The sequence below is a fragment of the Rhinoraja longicauda genome, chromosome 30 (assembly GCF_053455715.1).
Source record: "Rhinoraja longicauda isolate Sanriku21f chromosome 30, sRhiLon1.1, whole genome shotgun sequence".
Taxonomy (NCBI): Eukaryota; Metazoa; Chordata; class Chondrichthyes; order Rajiformes; family Arhynchobatidae; genus Rhinoraja; species Rhinoraja longicauda.
Window position 1 is genome coordinate 25,572,636 of NC_135982.1, and position 21,043 is coordinate 25,593,678.

The 21,043-nt window shown below is 44.5% G+C and overlaps 2 protein-coding genes across 5 annotated transcripts in view; one reads left to right on the forward strand and one right to left on the reverse strand.

The window, feature by feature from the left end:
* Positions 1-21,043, reverse strand: part of LOC144608120 (uncharacterized) — a 157,172-nt gene that overhangs the window by 24,015 nt on the left and 112,114 nt on the right. For 3 of the 4 annotated variants that reach the window (XM_078425491.1, XM_078425490.1, XM_078425493.1), the window contains exons 2-3: positions 842-940; positions 701-744 (exon numbers count right to left, since the gene is read on the reverse strand). The gene's annotated coding sequence lies outside the window, so the exon portion shown is untranslated. Of the gene's footprint in view, positions 1-700; positions 745-841; positions 941-6,708; positions 6,813-21,043 lie in introns of those variants that run through there. The other variant, XM_078425486.1, reaches the window with a different exon arrangement.
* The window catches only part of tmem88bl (transmembrane protein 88b-like), a 52,271-nt gene that overhangs the window by 701 nt on the left and 30,527 nt on the right, over positions 1-21,043 (forward strand). The gene's annotated exons all lie outside the window — the stretch shown is intronic.

Below are 21,043 nucleotides of genomic sequence, written 5' to 3' on the forward strand. Positions count from 1 at the left end.
GTAATGTTCAATCTCTGCGTGCTCGTGGTTGCTGTGAAATTCTGATGGTGCATGGGACCTGAAAAGGCCAAACTAAAGTCAAAAGGTAGTAAAGATTGTGCGAGTCTTTGGATACAACCGTTTAATACAAACTGGTGCCGCGTTTGACTGATAAATACTAACCGAAAGAACTGGAGCAATCTTAAATTAGAAAAATGCTCACATCTTGTCAGGGTGATCCAGATGGAATGCTTTCCCGTCTCGGTCAGAATGGATTCGAGTGAATGATAACCAGTTTGGTGAGGAAGCTGCAATTTACACGCTTGTTTGTCTTAATGAAACACAGAGTGAAAAGGAATAATGCTACGAAAGGTATTAAAATGGACCAGCTCTGGCTGCTGTGGAACCGAGGCGCTTCAGGCAGTGTGCAGCTGCACCTAATGCCCAGCCTCTGATTCATGTTATAAACATATTGTTTACACCCATGTTGATGGATTTGGTGAGACGATTTTCCGAGCGCTTTATATTTGTAATCACAACCTCCACTAAAAGTAAATTGTGAACATTCCCCGGGCAAGAAGCTAAATCTTCCCTCTCATAGAACATTGTTCTTATTCACTTCTTGTTCAGAAATATCAGAGAGTAACTGTGAATTTTTCTTTTTGAAATATAGTTTGGAAAAATATGTCTTGACAGTGAAAATAGCAAAACCTCAACGCACCTTGAATAATTCTGATGCAGTCCTCAGCAAGTCAGGCAGCATGTCTTGGAGAGAAAGACATTTCTGGTCAACAATCTTTCATCTGAAGAAGGCCCCGACCCAAAACATCATCTGTCCACTCCCTCCAATATGCTGACTGACCTGCTAAGTTACTCCAATACTTTGTGTTTTCCTCAATATTCCAGCATCTGTAGTCCCCTGTGTCTCCAATCCTTCATCTGAACTTGGAAACAGGTTCAACTGCATGGAAGATAAGACAAAAGAAAACTGTTCTTTGCATTCATTTTGTTCATCCCAGCCGCCCCCACTCCCTCCTTCTCTGCAACTTAAAGCTAACTTGTTTTCTCTCTTGTTTAGGAAGGAACTGCAGATGCTGGTTTACACCGAAGATAGACCCAAAATGCTGGAGTAACTCAGCACATTAATGACTTGGATGAAGGGATTAAAAGTAACATTAGCAAATTTGCAGATGACACAAAGCTGGGGGGCAGTGTGAACTGTGAGGAAGATGCTATGAGGTTGCAGGGTGACTTGGACAGGCTGTGTGAGTGGGCGGATGCATGGCAGATGCAGTTTAATGTGGATAGGTGTGAGGTTATCCACTTTGGTGGTAAGAATAGGAAGGCAGATCTGAATGATGTCAAGTTAGGAAAAGGGGACATACAACGAGATCTGGGTGTCTTAGTGCATCAGTCACTGAAAGGAAGCATGCAGGTACAGTAGGCAGTGAAGAAAGCCAATGGAATGTTGACCTTCATAACAAGAGGAGTTGAGTATAGGAGCAAAGAGGTCCTACAGTTGTACAGGGCCCTAGTACTGTGTGCAGGACCGCACCTGGAGTACTGTGTGCAGTTTAGGTCTCCAAATTTGAGGAAGGATATTCTTGCTATTGAGGGCGTGCAGCATGGGTTAACTAGGTTAATTCCCGGAATGCCGGGACTGTCGTATGTTGAAAGACTGGAGCGACTAGGCTTATATACACTGGAATTTAGAAGGATGAGAGGGGATCTTATTGAAACATATAAGATTGTTAAGGGGTTGGACACATTAGAGGCAGGAAACATGTTCCCAATGTTGGGAGAGTCCAGAACCAAGGGCCACAGTTTAAGAATAAGGGGTAGGCCATTTAGAACAGAGATGAGGAAAAACTTTGTCAGTCAGAGAGTTGTGAATCTGTGGAATTCTCTGCCTCAGAAGGCAGTGGAGGCAAGTTCTCTGAATGCTTTCAAGAGAGAGCTAGATAGAGCTCTTAAGGATAGCGGAATATAGGGAGAAGGCAGGAATGGGGTACTGATTGAGAATGATCATCCATGATCACATTGAATGGTGGTGTTGGCTCGAAGGTCCAAATGGCCTACTCCTGCACCTATTGTCTATTGTCTATTGTCACTCATGTTGGAGTAACACGCAGCATCTCTGGATAGAAGGAATGGGTGCTGTTTCGGGTCGAGACCCTTCTTCAGACTGATGCCTGCCTGTTCCACAGAGTTGCTCCAGCATTTTGTGTTTGCTTACTCTCTTTCCCAGTTCCGGAGAAGCTTCTTCATGCTGAGCCGTTAACTGTTTCTCTTTCCACAGGTACAGTCTGACCTACTGAGTGCTTCTGCCACTTGCTCTTTTTTTATTTCAGATTTCTAACGTCTGCAGTTTTTCTAAATTTTCAAAGTCTTAGTTAAAAATTATTTTCAGGATGTCAGGATTAAGGGCAAGTGGTGGAATAGGTTTGATGGCATTCCTCGTTGTAACTAACACAAGCTTTCCCCTGTACCTCAGTGCAGGTGACAATAAATTAAACTGAACTGAAGGGGCAGTCAGTGAGTGCCTGTAGACAGACACAAAATGCTGGAGTAACTCAGCAGGACAGGCAGCATCTCTGGATTGAAAGAATGGGTGACGTTTTGGGTCGAGACCCTTCTTCAGACTGAGTACCTGTGTTTGATTGGTAAGGGGAATGTAGGTGACATAGGCAGTTAACTCGTCTACACAGTTTTGCTTTTCTGTGTCTCCCTAAAAGTGGTACTTGCGGAGATCTGAGATGTGACCTCCCAATCAGTATTCCCAGACAAAGCTGCCTGACAATAGACAATAGACAATAGGTGCAGGAGGAGGCCATTCGGCCCTTCGAGCCAGCACCGCCATTCAATGTGATCATGGCTGATCATTCCCAATCAGTACCCCGTTCCTGCCTTCTCCCCATACCCCCTGACTCCGCTATCCTTAAGAGCTCTATCTAGCTCTCTCTTGAATGCATTCAGAGAATTGGCCTCCACTGCCTTCTGAGGCAGAGAATTCCACAGATTCACAACTCTCTGACTGAAAAAGTTTATCCTCATCTCAGTTCTAAATAGCCTACCCCTTATTCTTAAACTGTGGCCCCTTGTTCTGGAGTCCCCCAACAATTTATGAGAATAAACAGAAATGATTAGTAACTTTTAAGCAGCTCTGTGTTGAAGGATTTATAAGTGTCTCATTATGTGCAGGCGTTATACTCATTGGAACATTGCCATTTGAAAAAAATGTTCACACATGAAAAATTCACTGTATAATATTTTTTTGTGATTCGTTTGCAAATTAGGTGGGAAATGAAATCGATTTGCAAACAACAAATGAAAATTCAAAGGATCCTAATGTTTTATAATTTCTAAAACTGAAATAAAATCAGTGCAAATTCGTGGAAGCACAGAACTGTGGCAGTGTGTAAGAGGGAAGCCATTTTAACCCCTCTTCCAATGAGAGCACATTTCTCTCTCCGTCTAACTCCTTCATGATTTTTCATCTCTCAACAGTTTCCAACCTCCTTACAACCTGTTCCATCCCAGGTCCCAGCATTGTGTGTCTACCATCCTAGAACAACCCAGCTTCTCCAACCACCATTCCGAACAGCTCCAACACCATCCCATCACTTTCCCTCCCCCCCCACATCCAAGCACATAACAGAAATCCCTCTTGTCCGGAATCTCTTTGGCACTCACCAAGGTCAGATAAGAAGAGGAATGAAATGTTAAAGCATTTATATTTTTACACTACTTTACATTTCACTCCTCCCCTTCGCTCCTTATTTGACATTTCCTTTAATTTCCTTTTCAACTCTAAACTTTGTCACTTACTCCACCCAAGTGCCAATCAAACACCACTCACCTGTATCCACCTATCACTTGCCAAGCTTTGTCCCACCTCCTCGCTCTCTTCTCCAGCATTCTCTCCCCCCCCTACTACAATCAATCTGAAGAAGGGTCCCGACCCAAAATGTCGCCTGTCCGTTCCCACCACGGGTGCTGCCAGACCCGCTAATTTCCACTCATCGTGTTTTGCTGAAGATTCCAGCATCTTGTGTCTCCATGGTTCCGCTGGGAATTTGACACCAGGAGAGGCATTTTCATCCAGGTAGATGGGAGATGGGGGGATTGCACTGAGAATAAGTACTGCTGCTGAACTTTTTTGACTTTCCGTTGCATCCCTGGTGACTGACCATTTTCTGGACAGGTGCACAATCTGACACTCACACGCCCAGTTAGTGGACACTTGTATATCTAGCCTGAAGAAGGGTCTCGACCCGAAACATCACCCATTCCTTCTCTCCCGAGATGCTGCCTGACGCGCTGAGTTACTCCAGCTTTTTGTGTCTGTCTAGTCAATCCATTATTTAGACAGCAGGAAGATATGGATACAGCAGCATGTCTATCAATGCTGAGGCTGTGAACTCAGTCTGCTATGGACCCCACGTGGCAGAATGCGTACCTGCTTCTAGTCACTAGTACTGGGAACCCTTTGATTTCAATGCGGGTTAGGAGGCCGAGGAGTTAGCATAATAAATCCAAAAACCCAGACTTCTTTTTTTACATTGGCTCTTTGTTGCTTTGGATGTACAGTGAAACATCGAGTCACAGAGCATGGAAACAGGTCCTGCAGCCCAGTTCATCCGTGTCGACCAAGATGCCCCATCTGAGCTAATCTCATTAACCCGTGTTTAGCCTGTTCCTCCAAACTAGGCAGTATTTGTGAAAGGAGAAAGAATTAATATTACAGCTCTGTGAATCCAGAGCAAAACAAAGGATTTAGCATGATTGACAAAAGGTCCAGGGTGGTGTCATGGAAAAAACATTTCATACAGAAAATACCTAAAGAGTCCATTGACTGCAAGTGTGTTGGATGCAAATTGACTTGCTGGTTTCACAATGGAATGGGGTAATATTTTGAAGTGTAAAAAAACTTGCAGTGCCTTAGAGAAAGGAGTGGCTGGATTGGTGTACAAAGCAGAGACTTATGGGGTGAATGGCCTCCTCCTCGCTGCAATGATACTCTGACGCCATGATATCTACTCCATTGCTTTAAAAGTTTGGTGTCAATATATACCGGGTGATGGGTATATGGAATAAGGTGGCAGAGGAAGTGGCTGAGGGAGGAGCAGTGACGTTTAGAGGCCATTTGGACGGGTACATGGATGGGAAAGGTTTAGAGGGATATGGGCTAAATGAGAGCAAATGGGACTAGCTTAGATGGAGCATCTTGTTTGGCATGGATGAATTTGGTCTGAAGGACCTCCTTCAGTGGTGTAAGACTCTAGGACTCAATGTAGATCCAAGGCAACAAATATCTCATGGGTAACACAGAAAGGAGAGCTGCTGGAGGAACTCAGGGAGCATCTGCGGTGGGAATGGACAGTTGAATTTGGGTCACCACCTTCATCTGGACTGAGTTCCTCTAGCACCTCTCCATTTCTTGCTTCAGACTGCAGCATCTGCAGTCCCTTGTGCCTCCAAAGATCTTACGCAGTTATCTGTTCTCAAATTCTTGCTGTACATTCCTGGCAGATTCCCATTTGCAGTTGTTCTTGCAGTACATTCTGTTCTGTGGAGTTTTTAATTGTCTTCATCTTTATTATTTGTCATTTTTATTGTTACATTTTGAAAGGGTATTAAATGTCTTTGCACAATTTTGCTCCATAAATGCAGAATTTACCAGTCTATAAGATGAGGAATTCATCTATCAAATCTGTTCCTTCTCAATGATAATTCCAACCTATGCTCTATTATGAACTCACAGCACGTTGGATAATCTTCCCCAAAACTAACCACTGTGGACACTGGAAATCTGAAACACAACAGAAAATGCTGCCCACACACAGCGTGTCAGTGAACATTGTAAGGAGAGAAAAACTCTCTGGGTCTGGGTTCTTGTATCAGAATTGGAAAAATAATTGATGGTTTAAAATGGAGGGAAGGGTCAAGGGGAGGAATGAGCACAAAGGAAAGTTTGAGGTAGGGCAGAGGCAATAGACAATAGACAATAGACAATAGACAATAGACAATAGGTGCAGGAGGAGGCCATTTGGCCCTTCGAGCCAGCACCGCCATTCAATGTGATCATGGCTGATCATTCTCAATCAGTTCTCAACCCCGTTCCTGCCTTCTCCCCATACCCCCTGACTCCGCTATCCTTAAGAGCTCTATCCAGCTCTCTCTTGAATGCATTCAGAGAATTGGCCTCCACTGCCTTCTGAGGCAGATAATTCCACACATTCACAACTCTCTGACTGAAAAAGTTTTTCCTCATCTCAGTTCTAAATGGCCTACCCCTTATTCTTAAACTGTGGCCCCTTGTTCTGGACTCCCCCAACATTGGGAACATGTTTCCTGCCTCTAACGTGTCCAACCCCTTAATAATCTTATACGTTTCGATAAGATCTCCTCTCATCCTTCTAAATTCCAGTGTATACAAGCCTAGTCGCTCCAGTCTTTCAACATATGATAGTCCCGCCATTCCGGGAATTAACCTAGTAAACCTACGCTGCACGCCCTCAATAGCAAGGCAGGAGAGAATAAGTGATGCTGGAGTAAATGATGGTGGAGCAAGACAGACGTAGGGGTGGGATTTGGGACTGGGAAGGACTGAGAAGATGGGTTGAGAATAGGTGGAAAAGCAGGATTATTATCTGTCGTTGTACAATTTTACGCCCCAAAGACTATAATGTGCACAAATGAAAAATAAAGTGATCGCAGTTGACTCACGGCGCCAGAGACCCGGGTTCTATCCTGACCTCAGGTGCTGTCTGTGTGGAGTTTACACGTTCTCCCTGTGACCGCCTGGGTTTTCTCCGGGTGCTCCGATTTCCTCTCACATTCCAAAGATGTGTGGGTTTGTTGGTTAATGGGCCTCTGTAAATTGCCCCAGGTGTGTAGGGAGTGGATGAGAAAGTGGGATAACATTGAACTGGTGTGAATCATCATATCATATCATCATATCACCATATCATATATATACAGCCGGAAACAGGCCTTTTCGGCCCTCCAAGTCCGTGCCGCCCAGCGATTCCCGAACATTAACACTATCCTACACCCACTAGGGACTATTTTTACATTTTACCCAGCCAATTAACCTACATACCTGTACGTCTTTGGAGTGTGGGAGGAAACCGAAGATCTCGGAGAAAACCCACGCAGGTCACGGGGAGAACGTACAAACTCCTTACAGTGCAGCACCTGTAGTCAGAATGGGTGAGCTGTGGTCAACGTGGACTCCAGTGGATTGCAGGGCCTGTTTCCAAGCTGTATCTTTCAATCTTTCAACTCAATCAAACTCAACAAATGCCTGTGGGAATACATAGCTGCTCCACCAATCAGCTGTGCAGAACAAATATCTTCATATTACTTCCTCTTTTAGTGACATAACGCATCTTTCCATTCAATTCAATTCAATCTCTAGTAGCTTCCACCAAACAAGCAGAGACAAAGCGTTTTGGAGCCTGCATTGGTAACCATATCGCAATCCTCGAGCTCTTGTTAAAAATCTTTTGAAAATCATATGGTGTAGGCCCCCGACCCGAAACATCATCTATCCATTTCTCTCCATGGATGCTGCCTGACACATTGAGTTCCTCCAGCACTTAGTCGTAGAGTGATACAGTGTGGAAACAGGCCCTTCGGCCCAACCTGCCCACACCGGCCAACATGTCCCAGGTGCACTCGTCTCACCTGCCCACGTTGGCCCATGTCCCTCCAAACCTGTCCTATCCATGTACCTGTCTAACTGTTTCTTAAACATCATGATAGTCTCTACCTCAGCTACCTCCTCTGGCAGCTTGTTCCATACACCCACTATCCCTTATGTGAAAACGTTACACCCCTCAGATTCCTATTAAATCCTTTCCCCTTCACCTTAAGTCTTTGTCCTCTGGTCCTCGATTCACCTACTCTGGCCAAGAGACTCTGTGCATCGACCTGATCTATTCCTTTCATGATTTTATACACTTGTGTTTTATTATAAATCTTTCTTGTATGGCTCAAATATTTCTTCAGATCGTGATAATGCGGCTACCGTCTTATCCTCGACTGCCATTAATACGACTTATGTTTCTCATTATTTTTTATACATGTTTGCCTTTTAAAAAAAAAATCTTCCTTTTCAATCAAAGTACTAATGGGCTTGCTAAATTTCTCTCAATATTCCTTCGGCAGCTTGTAAACTGCAGATCTGCAAAGCAATGAACTAAAATCTTTAACAGATGCTGAATTTAGAACTGGATTGCAGCCCAGACTTTGGAGCCAGTGTAAATGAGGCAGCCATTTCCCTACAGAAGAAAGAAGTAGCACCTCGTATGATTACAAAGCACCGGAAGTAGTAAAGATCAATGGTCCCTGTTTCTGCCACCTGGTTATTTTGCTTGCTGATTTATTATGGGTTGTGAAGCCTGTGAGGATTGTAGCAGTTCCAACACAAGGCTCGGTAATAGTTAAGGCAGACACAAAATACTGGAGTAACTCAGTGGGACAGGCAGTATCCCTGGAGAAAAGGAATGGGTGACTTTTTGGGTCGAGACCCTTCTTCAGACTGAGAGTCAGTGGAGAGAGGGAGACTTAGAGATGTGGAAGGGTAAGATGTGAAAACACAGATCAAAGGGGAAGTGGTTCAAGGAAATGTAGAATGATACATTGCTAGCTGAGGGAAAGGTGAGAATGAGTCAGTAATATTTAATCAGGAGGACAATGAAACTAGTTGGAGAACTGGGATGGGGGAGGGACGGAGGGGAAATCATATGAGCGGGAAAGCAAGGGTTACTTGAAGTTAGAAAAATCAATATTCATACAGCTGGGTTGTACACTGCCCTAGTGAAATATGAGGTGTTTTTCCTCCAATCTGTAATAGTTACACAGGCACAATATCTATGTGTTCTCATTTTCACACCGGTCTCTGTGGTAAATGGGTCAAAGTCAAAGCAGTATTTGAATAGTAGCTCAGGGTACAGAGTGCAGCACAGAGCAGGTCGGTAGCTTCATCCACTCTCAGTGCATCTACGGCAATCTTATAAATAATGGAAGGCTTTGCTGTGAGAACACTGAGGCACAGAATGTAACGTCGCCTGAAAGGGAATTTAAATACAACGATAGATACAAAGTTCTGGAGTAACTCAGTGGGTCTAGCATCATCCCCGGAGAAAGAGAATGGGTGGCATTTTGGGTTGGGGCATTTGCAGACCCGAGATGTCACTTGTCCATTTTCTCCAGAGATGCTGCCTGATATGCTGAGTTACTCCAGGACTTTGTGTTTATCTTTGGCATAAGCCAGCATCTGCAGTTCTTTGTTTTGACATTGGGAAGGTGCTAATAACACTGCGTCAGAAAAAAAAAATGAAAGGATATGGAGAAAAGATGAGAAATTGTGAATGTTCCGATACATACACAGATGGTTATCAGGGTACCTTGATAAATCCTCCTTGCAATGGTTTGATTCAAAGTCTTTTTGGTGAATTCTCATGCATGGCTTCAAGTGATGGGCTCTGCTTGAGACTTGAGGTGAATGCTGCTCAAACTAAGATACAAGAATCTGCAGCTGCTGGAATCTTGAGATGGTGGAACTCTACGGGTCAGACAGCCTCCGAGGAGGGTATTTTGGCAGTCCGTTTTTTTTGTTGTTGCGGAAATTAAGAATCTGATTAAGATTTTGCAGAAATTAAGAATCTTATTAAGAATTATGAAATTAAGCTTTCCAGCCTCACGACAGGATCTGCAGCTAGATTGGCTGCAAGTAAAATTTATTTCATGTGGTATCAAAAAGAGTACGTTTAGCCCATCAGAGTTTCATTTATTTGCCCAGTTCACACAGAAGTTCTTAAAATTCTGCCTTTAGTTTTTCTACCTTCGAAATGAACAGCCTTTCAAAGATATTTGCAGGAGAGTTCAAGAGAGGAAAGATGAAAGCCATCATCACCAGTTGCACAGAGAGGATATTAGTCAAGAATCAGGAGTGTTTAATTGTCATATGTATCGACTGTGGAACAATGAAATTCTTATCTGCAGCAGCAGTACAGTGGTCCAAACACATCTATATACTAAAACTCTCGTTTGTTATCTTGTTTGTGACTGAACTTCAGCCAAAACGGTACATGATAGCGCGACAATTTTAGGCCCACCTTACTCACCATTGTCACTTTAGTGATAATGCAAGTAGTTTTATTGAAATCGGTGTTATATTTTTTAAGTTATTCACATTTTAAAGTTTAAAAGGAGGGGAGGGGGAGGGGAGGAGGGAGGGAGGGAGGGGGGAAGTGGGGGAGAAGGGAGAGGGGAGGGGGGGTTGAGGAGAGAGGGCAGGGTGCTGCACCAATGCAGGAGAGGTTTGTGCCCAACGGGTCCACTTGGTCTAGTAATATATATTAAGCAACAGTTCAATTAATTAATAACCGCAATACGAGTGCAATTAAAAACACAGATGTCCATAGTGCATCCAAAGACAATCCATATCAGCAGGCAACGAAAGCTTTTCACTCTACCTCGGTACAGGTGACAATAAACTAAACTGAATTATATTTCATAGTTGAGGTTGGTGTTGTGCAGTGTTCAAGAGCCTGAAGCTATTCTTGAACCTGGTGGTTTTCACCCTCTTCCTTAACTATCTGTCTCACTGCCAGTCACACTGTTCTCAGTCTGTGTACATTAGTCAAAGAGGAACCTGTTCGAAGTGGGATGAAACACTTGCAATGTGAGTGAGTGACACTGAATGCTTCTGAATGGTGGGCAGATAAGTTGTTCCATTAGGATGGCAGGTCCAGTTCACAGAGGTGTTAACACCCATCTCAATCGATTTTCGCAGAAAGCCTTTTCTTCCTGAAGTGACATCATCAAAGGTGCTGATTTATTTCAACTGGATGCAGCTGTTTCCCTCCATTCAGGGCTCGGAAAATCAGTCCTAACAAGCGTTCCCCTGCCAACTGCACTGCCACACCAATCAATGTGTGAAAGGCAGCGTACATAACAAACTGAAACTATGTTTGTGCAACCTAATCAAGGACCAGTCACACCCTGGCTGCCCCCTCCTCCTCCTCTCATCCCTCTCCCAGTCCCACGCTGGCCCCCTCTCTCCTCTCTCCCAGTCCCACCCTGGCCCCCTCTCTCCCCTCTCCCAGTCCCACCCTGCCCCCCTCTCCCAGTCCCACCCTGGCCGCCTCTCTCCCCTCTCCCCTCACCCAGTCACACCCTGGCCCCCTCTCTCCCCTCTCCCCTCTCCCAGTCACACCCTGGCCCCCTCTCTCCTCTCTCCCAGTCCCACCCTGGCCCCCTCTCTCCCCTCTCCCAGTCCCACCCTGGCCCCCTCTCTCCCCTCTCCCCTCTCCCAGTCACACCCTGGCCCCCTTTTCTCCCCTCTCCCATTGGGCAAAAGGTATAGAAGTGTGAAAACGCACACCTCCAGATTCAGGGACAGTTTCTTCCCAGCTGTTATCTGGCAACTGAACCATCCTACCACAACCAGAGAGCAGTCCTGAACTACTATCTACCTCATTGGTGATCCTTGGGCTATCTTTGACCGGACTTTACCAAGCACTAAACATTATTCCGTTACCATGTATCTCTGCACTGTAAATGGCTCGATTGTAATCATGTATTGTCTTTCCGCTGACTGGTTAGTACGCAACAAAAGCTTTTCACTGTACCTCGGTACATGTGACAATAAACTAAATTGAGCTGTACGTCATGAGGATGAACGAAAGAGACCGTGGCCGCTCTGTAGTCTGGGGGAGAATGCCACGCGTGGGTGGAGATGAATGTCCAGCCCAAGGTCAAACGATGAGGAAACTCAGACATATGGGACTCAGTGGGCCGAAGGGCCTGTTTCCGTCCGCTCTGTATCTCTAAACTAAACTAAACTAAACTAAATTCAGACATATGGGTTTCCCAAACATCCGCAGAATTAATTGGAACACTTTTTAAGGAGGATTAATTCCCACAGGCAAGCTGGCTAACTGGGAGAGTGGGAATTTTAGTTTAGTTTAGTTTAGAGGTACAGTGCAGAAACAGGCCCTTCGGCCCACTGAGTCAATAGACAATAGACAATGGACAATAGGTGCAGGAGGAGGCCATTCGGCCCTTCAAGCCAGCACCGCCATTCAATGTGATCATGGCTGGTCATTCTCAATCAGTACCCCGTTCCTGCCTTCTCCCCATACCCACTGACTCCGCTATCCTTAAGAGCTCTATCTAGCTCTCTCTTGAATGCATTCAGAGAATTGGCCTTCACTGCCTTCTGAGGCAGAGAATTCCACGCTGACCAGCGATCCCCGCACACTAACGCTATCCTACACACACTGGGGACAATTTACAATTTTACCGAAGCTAATTAACCTGCAAACCTGTACATCTTTAGAGTGTGGGAGGAAACCGGAGCACCCGGAGGAAACCCATGTGCTCACAGGGAGAATGGACAAACTCCGTACAGACGGCACCCGTAGTCAGGATCAACCCCGGGTCTCTGGCGCTGTAAGACAGCAACTCTATCGTTGCGCCACTGTGCCACCCTGATGGTGTTAGGGAGATGAGGCGCTGGTTATGGTAGGGGTCTGATGGTGGTTTTAAGGGGAGGGCGGTGGGGGAACAGATCAAGCTTGGGACAGCGTGGTTATCAATAGTGGGTGGATCTGATCATGGCTCTTGTTGGATTCCAATCTAATGAACCATTTATCTCGGGAACATAGCTGATCCCTGTGTTAACTTCACCCAAAGATGATTACCAGCATGGTTCGTTTTGGGTGAAGTCAATTTTGCATCTCCCAACAGTGAAGAAACATGCACTCAATGACCCAGTTCAGCAAGAACAAGGAGCTGATTGTTGACCTCCGGAAGGGAAAGCCGTGAACCTGTGATCATTGACGGGATAGCGGTGGAGAGAGTCAATAGCTTCAAGTTCCTGGGCATGCATATCTCTGAAGATCTATCCTGGGCTCAGCACATTGATGCATCCACAAAGAAAGCTCATTAATGCCTCTACTTCCATAGAAGATTAAGTAGATACGATGTCACCAATTACTCGATCGAACTTCTACAGGTGTACGGCAACATACTTACTGGTTGCATCACACCTAGAAAGGAAGGAGTGCTGCAGAGAATGTTAAACATTGCCCGGTCCATCACGGATACGACCTCCCCACCATCAAAGGGATCTACAGGAGGTACTGCCTCCCAAAGACAGTTAATATCTCAATGACCCACACCATTGTGGCCACGCTCTCATCTGGCTGCCATCATCGAGTGAAGGTACAGGAGCCTGAAAACGATGACCTCCAGGTTCAAGAACAGCTTTTTTTCCAACAACCATCAGGCTCTTGAACACAGGGCAACACTAACCACAACCCTATCTTGGTAGGTATGTCCTTTGCTTAGGGACTTCGGTCTGCACGGTGATTGTCTGGTTCATCAGTTTAACTGATTATTAATTTATTGCATTAGTGATTATTGTATATTTATTTGTGTGTTATTTAATTAATGGGCCAGTAAACTGGCAGCAGGTAATGATTTCATTGATCTATTGCTGGTACCAATAACAATGAAATAATCTTGTCTTTAAATTTTGCGTGTGGCACTACTGTTAACTTCCATTAAATTAGATATTACATTCAAAATGTTTGAGCGTAAAAATCCCACCAAAACTGAGGAGATGAATTTCCCACAGTTGCTTGGACACCTAGAAATACGCGGAAAGTTATTTCATTCTGCTTTAGGCTTATTTTCAACAGAACAATACCTTTTCCTTTGAAGCTGTGCGAACAAGTTTCTAGCTCATGGGAGTTCTGCAAAGGGGAGGTTGGTACCAAATTAACCCTGTTCTCCAGAATGATTTCAAGGTGTAACTTGTCTCAAATGTGTGTTCTTTACTGTAAAGGCCTGTTATTTTTCTGCATGCATTGCATAAATTAGATATGTAGGAAGATTGGTGTACCATCGAGTCTAACCCTGACCTTCCCATCCATGTTGACTTGAACAATCTGCACAACATGCGCCTGAAGTCCTGCAAACCCTTCCGGTCTTCAGTCAAATCCCTGGAAGACTTTGACCCCAAGACTGAGTGGCGCAGAGCCTGGAAAGATGCCAACACCAACAACGGAGAGGTGATCACAGACCCCACAGTGAAACCACCAGGATTTGACCTCCATCACAAGCAATGGCTAACCCTGCACAGGATCCGCCCTCTCCATGCAAGAACAGCCCGTCACCTGCACAGGTGGGGGATGACAGACAGACAGACAGCCCTGCTTGCGATATCCAGACCAGACCATCCCACACATCGTGAATCACTGCTCACTGAGGCTTTTCCCTGATGGCATCAAGGCCATCCACCCAGCAACTGATGCTGCCCTGGCCTGGATGTCTACCCTTGACCTAGAACGTTAGGCTGTGCACGCCATACGCAAGAAGAAGAAGATATGTAGGAAGGAACTGCAGATGCTGGCTTACACTGAAAATAGACACACAAAGCTGGAGTAACTCAGCGGGACAGGCAGCACCTCTGGAGAAAAGGAATGGGTGAGGTTACGGGTCGAGACCCTTCTTCAGACCCGAAGAAAGGTCTCGACCCGTAATGTTACCTATTCCTTTTCTCCAGAGATGCTGCATAAACTTTATACGTTCTCGTGGCCTGTCAATAGCCATTAATAATACATGTGTTTATGTTCAAAGGTGTAGTTGCTGATGGGTTAAAGAATTGATTTCTGCTGATTACTATTTGTAGTCGTGTTTGCGGCATTGATTAATGAAGCTGCACACAGATTACCTCCGACTGTGTGACTGGGAGCAAATCCATATTTACTGCTGCAGAAATGTTACATCTATCAGTGGAAATGTCACGAAATGCTGTTGGAAATCTGGACTAAGAGCAGCTGTACTGCTCACCTTCATTTTGTAGCCTGCCTTTCACGTAGTTTCTTTCCAACTACAACCCTTTGGTGAATTGAAACACAATTCATTCCTCTGGCAGAAGGTATTCAGCCATCCATGCAAGCGTAGCCACCCCCAACAATAAATGAGTTCTGATGAAGGTTTAGGGATGTTAGCTGTCTCTCCCACCACGGGTACTGCCTGACCGTCTGACTATTTCAGTAATTTGGGGTTTTATCTTACATTCCCAGCACCTGCAGAATATAGTTTTTGGACAATTTGAATAATGTGTTTTTTAAACAGAGATTTCTCCTCCGCATTTAACGTACATCAAAAGGCACAGAGTGCTGGACTAACTCAGTGGGTCAGGCAGTGTCTCTCTCTCTCTCTCTCTCTCTCTCACTCTCACTCTCTCTCTCTCTCTCTCTCTCTCTCGTGACGTTTTGGTTCGGGACCCTTCTTCCTACATTCCTTCACAATTTATAACTCTTCAATCCTTTGTCTCACACCTCCTTTCTATTCATCTTTTGTCTAACTATTTGCCCATCAAACCTCCCCCCTCACCTCTATCTGCCTATTACGCCAGAAGATAGACACAAAATGCTGGAGTAATTCAGCGGGACAGGCAGCATCTCTGGAGAGAGGGAATAGGTGGCGTTATGGGTCGAGACCCTTCTTAGACAACAGACAATAGGTGCAGGAGTAGGTCATTCGGCCCTTCGAGCCAGCACCGCCATTCAATGTGATCATGGCTGATCATTTTCAATCAGTACCCTGTTCCTGCCTTCTCCCCATACCCCCTGACTCCGCTGTCCTTAAGAGCTCTATCTAGCTCTCTCTTGAATGCATTCAGAGAATTGGCCTCCACTGCCTTCTGAGGCAGAGAATTCCACAGATTCACAACTCTCTGACTGAAAAAGTTCTTCAGACCTACTCACCAGGCTTTGTGGTGCCCCTCCTCTCTTGCAGCTTTATTTCCCATCCCCGCCTCCACAATCAGTCAGAAGAAGTGTCCCGACCCAAAACGTCACCTATCCATGTTCTCAGACTTACTGCCTGAACCCCTGAGTTACTGCAGCACTTTGTGTCTTTTATAAACCAGCATCTGTTGTTATTCTAGTCCCTCATCCAATTCCTACACATTAGGGGGAATTTTACAGAAGCCAATTAACCTAAAAATCCGTATGTCTTTCGGATGTGGGACGAAACCCGGAGCACTTAGAGGAAACCCACGAGGTTACAGGGAAAAGGTGCAAACTCCACATGGACAGCACCCAATGTCAGGATCGTAACCGGGTCTATGGTGCTGTGAGGCAGCAGCTGAGCCTCTGTGCCACAGGGACAAAGGGACTTCTCCTGTGTTGTTAGAAGTATAAAATAAGAAAACGCTAACATTGACTTATTTGAATTTTGAGATGGGGGTTACTGATGCAGACAGGTTTTGAGGAATGGGAATAAGATTCGGTGGCAAAATAATCGGGATAAAACACTTCACTTTAGGCTGGATAACTATTCTGTAAAATATCAAGATGGTGTCGGCAAAACCTCTGATTCATCCTTTAGCAAGACGGCACTGAGATGTATTTGAGACTCTGATCAGGTTTGACATTTATATTTAATTCTTCATCTTACAAGACCTTCTTCATTCTTCAAGACCTTATAAGAGTAACTGTCTGAAAGAGTAAAACCGCAATACAATGAAGGGATCAAGAGGTAATGACTAACACACTTTAGATTCTATCCCAGTGGAGGAGATTCTGCAAAATGAAACTGTTAAATTAGTTGTCAGACTGTAGGAGCAAGCCTTAGCCGTTTCATTACTTGCCCTGTGCCTGTTTCATCCAACATCACTGTGATGAGTTACTGGCCGACATTCCCAGGGAGATGTAATCGATCGGCACCCAGCCCTGCCTCAAAAACACAATGTGATAGGCAAATCTGTAAATTGGTTGTCATTTTCTGTCAGTGTGTTATGAGATTCATAATCTTAAATCCAGCCTTCGAGCTGGTAAAATGCAGATTTACATAAAATATTAAGAAGCAAAAACTAATTGAGTGGTGTAGTGGAAAGGAGCAGATCGTGAAATTGATGAAAAGGGAAAGTGATTGAGCAGCAGAGAGGGAAATGATGCATTGGTTTCATTTTGTGCCATTTCACTGCAAAACATTAACTTCAAAATCCTATTAGTTCTCATGTGCAGCAAATTGCTATAGCACTCTCAGTGCAAAGAGTGCTTGAGTACATAAACAATATTAGTTGCTGAATGATTCTGGTATTTCTCTGATGAATACAGAATTAGGTTTCGAGTCAGAGGCGAGGCATTGATTAATGGATCAGCCCAGCCTCGGCTCATTGAGTAGTCTCTGCTGTTCTCTTCATCTCCTTGTTTAATATCCAGATGTGTCTTTTGATCAGTTTAATTTTGCTGAAATATAGTTAGTAGAGTTCACAGTTCCAGCAGGCTGGGTTGGATCCTGACTACGATGCTGTCTGTGTGGTGTTTGTACCTTCTACCTGTGACTGTGTGCATTTCCTCCAGTTGCCCCAGTTTCTTCCCACGACACGAAAATGGACACACAAGGAACTGCAGAAGTTGGAATCTTGAGCAAATCACAAAGTGCTGGAGGAACTGCGTGGGTCAGTGCGAACTCAGGGCGGCACGGTGACACAGCGGTAGATGTGCTGACTGACAGTGCCAGAGACCCGGGTTTATTCCTGACTACGGGTGCTTGTCTGTACGGAGTTTGTACATTCTCCCCGTGACCTGCATGGGTTTTCTCCGGGTGCTCCGGTTACCTCTCACATTCCCAAGACGTGCAGGTTTGTAGGTTAATTGGCTTGGTATAATTGTAAATTGTCCCTAGTGTGTGTAGGATAGTATTAGTGTACGGGGATCGTTGGTCGGCGCGGACGCGGTGGGCCGAAGGGGCTGTTTCTGTATCTCAAAACTAAACTAAACTATATGTGTTGCACAAAAATGTGCAGGTTGGTAGGTTAATTGACCACCGTATTTCAATAGACAATAGACAATTGGTGCAGAAGTAGGCCATTCGGCCCTTCAAGCCAGCACCGCCATTCAATGTGATCATGGCTGATCATTCACAATCAGTACCCCGTTCCTGCCCTCTCCCCATATCCCCTGACTCTGCTAGATACGTGAGCAGTAGAATGTGCAAAGAGTTGGGGGGGATTGAGTGGAGAGTAAAATTAGGTTAATGTAGGATTAGTGCACATGGGAGCTTGATGTTTGGCAGGGACTTAGTGGGCCAAAGGGGCGTGCTTTACATCTTTGTGATTCTATGACCTTTATGTGTGTCTTTGCACTTTTGGTTCAGTCATTGTTCCTCTGTGGCTAAACACAGACATATTATGAGAACAGTAACTTCCTTTCACTAATCTGCACCCACAGTCCACTGACTCCATGTTTTTAACACCATGGACACCGGGCAGCAATTGTATTTTATCGCATTTTTCCATGTAACTAATTCTAGATTGATGCCTCACACTTCAAGACCACTGAACTGCCATTCATGAGATCTCAAAGGGCACGTTAATAAGGCTGTAAAATGCAAATAAAAACTGGAGAAATAGAATTAAAACACAAACTGATTATGTTAAATGTTTTTGAACTTTGATTAAACCACATTTAAAATGCCGTGCGCATTTGTGGTATTAATGTATAGAAGAATGCCAGTTAGAATGGAAATGTCAAAGTCTAGAGGGCATGGTTGAGTTTAGTTTAGTTTAGAGGAACAGCATGGAAACAGGCCCTTTGGCCCACCGAGTCCGCACCAACCAGCCATTAACCACCCTGCACATTAACACCATCCTACACACACGAGGGACCTTTTACATTTACACCAAGCCAATCAATCTACAAACTTGTATGTCTTTGGAGTGTGGGAGGAAACCGAAGATCTTGGAGAAAACCCATTCAGTCATGGGGAGAACATGCAAAACTCTGTACAGACAGCACCCGTAGTCGGGATCGAACTCGGGTCTCTAGGGCAGTATGCGCTGTAAGGCAGCAACTCTACTGCTGCGTCTTGCTAAATGGTATTGCATAGGTTTAATTTGTTTTTACACAGGGAATGGTGGGTGTTGGAATGCACTGTCAGGAGCGATGATGGAGGCTGACATGTCAGGGGCATTTAAGAGGCTTTTGGATATGCAGGAAGTGACAGGATGTGAATCATGTGCAGGCAGATGTGATTAGCATGGATATTGTGGGCTGAAGGGCCTGTTCCTGGGTTGTACTGTTCTAAGCTCGAATAAAGGCGCAGGTAAAAATGCAACACCCTTTCCCAGAATGATACCAGAACTGACAGATTGAATCCGTCAGGAACATGTGAATAGGCTGATAATCGGGAGACCATCATAATTATGAAAGGGTGTAACTAGTCAGATCTGGATTGGCAGTTCTTAGAATTCATACCCAACCCGCAAGGATTCATAAAGAAATGGTTGTCGGAATGGTGGATTATCGTCCAAAAATATCTTCAATTCTCAAACAGTCCCTGTAAATGTGTCATTGTTGTACCAGTTGGCTTGGCATCAATTGTTGGGAAATAGTAGAATCTGAAATTAATAAGTGGTTACAGGGTATTTGAAAAATCTGAATATAGTTTGTCTCAGTCAATGTGCTTTTATGAAGTGAAAATGTGTTTGTGGGCAGCACGGTGGCGCAGCGGTAGAGTTACTGACTTACAGCGATTACAGTGCCAGAGATCCGAGTTCAATCCCGACTACGGGTGCTGTCAGTACGGAGTTTGTATGTTCTCCCCATGACCGCGTGGGTTTTCTCTGAGATCTTTGGTTTCCTCCCACACTCCAAAGAAGTCCAGATATGTAGGTTAATTGGCTTGGTATAAATATAAAATTGTCCACAGTGTGTGTGAAGGATAATGTTAATGTGCGGGGATCGCTGGTCGTTGCGGACTCAGTGGGCCGAAGGACCTGTTTCCGCGCTGTATCTCTAAACTAAACCAAACGAAACAATCTAATAGAGCACCGAAATGGAAGATAAAGGGGAAACGAATGAATAGAGTCTGCACAGAATTTCAAAGAGTATTTGATAAAATACTGCTTGGTCTGTTGTTACATGAAAGCAAGACTCAAGACAATGAAGGCGATACATTGCTGGTTAAAGCAAAGAGGAAAGAGCAGGAATAAACAGATCTTTAACAGGTCAACAGGCAGTTATGATTCATGTGATAGAATGGTCAGCACGGAGTCCTCGCCAATCTATAATAATGATTTATAATAGAGTGTGGTATTGGTTTGCTGATGATTCATGCCAGGGTGGGAAGGGAAAGTTATGGTGAGTAACTGGTGCATTCTGTAAATGGAACACAATGCAGCATGTTCATAATTTTTACGCTTTCAGGTCTCCCCTAAAAAATATGTTTTTCAAGAAAAATCCTTCAACTTGCTCAATTGTTTCTCATACCTTTAATCCCCCTGATAGCTTCAACCTTCCAATTCTACTATTGCAAGGCAAATCCTATTTGCAATTTCTACTTTGCTGATCTGTTATTTTAACACCAGAGACCCGAACTGTGCACAGTATCCTAATGCAGGCCAACCTGGGTCCTGTACAGGTTTAGTATAACTTCACTAGTTTTGAATTTTGTACCACTGGCAATAATTCCCAGTCTGAAGAAGGGTCTCGACCTGAAACGTCACCCATTCCTTCTCTCCAGAGATGTTGCCTATCCTGCTGTGTTACTCCAGCATTTGCGTCTATCTTCGGTGTAAACCAGCATCTGCTGTTCTTTCCTACAGATTTCCAAGTGCTTTGTTGCCATTATAACGGGTTTTGTTGACCTGTGTTGCTGCATTTAAAGAGCTGTTCATCCTGTTGTACTTTAACGCTGCTCTGGGGTTTTTAACAAAAACCAGGCAGTATTACAAATACACTTGTAACAAAAGGGAAGAATTATTGTGCAAACTACATTGTGTGATCTTTGTGGCTTAATCACCTTTAATCACTAGCCATGATCAGATTGAATGGTGGTGCTGGCTCGAAGGGCCGAATGGCCTACTCCTGAACCTATTGTCTATGTATCTATGTATCTAAAGAATATGTAATTCACCATGCACTTTTAAGTATCCCAGACTTACATTTTTTTTAGATTTAAAGGCATATTCCTGTTTGAAAGGTTCTTGGTGACTTCCAGCCACATATCTGATCATGATGTGGTT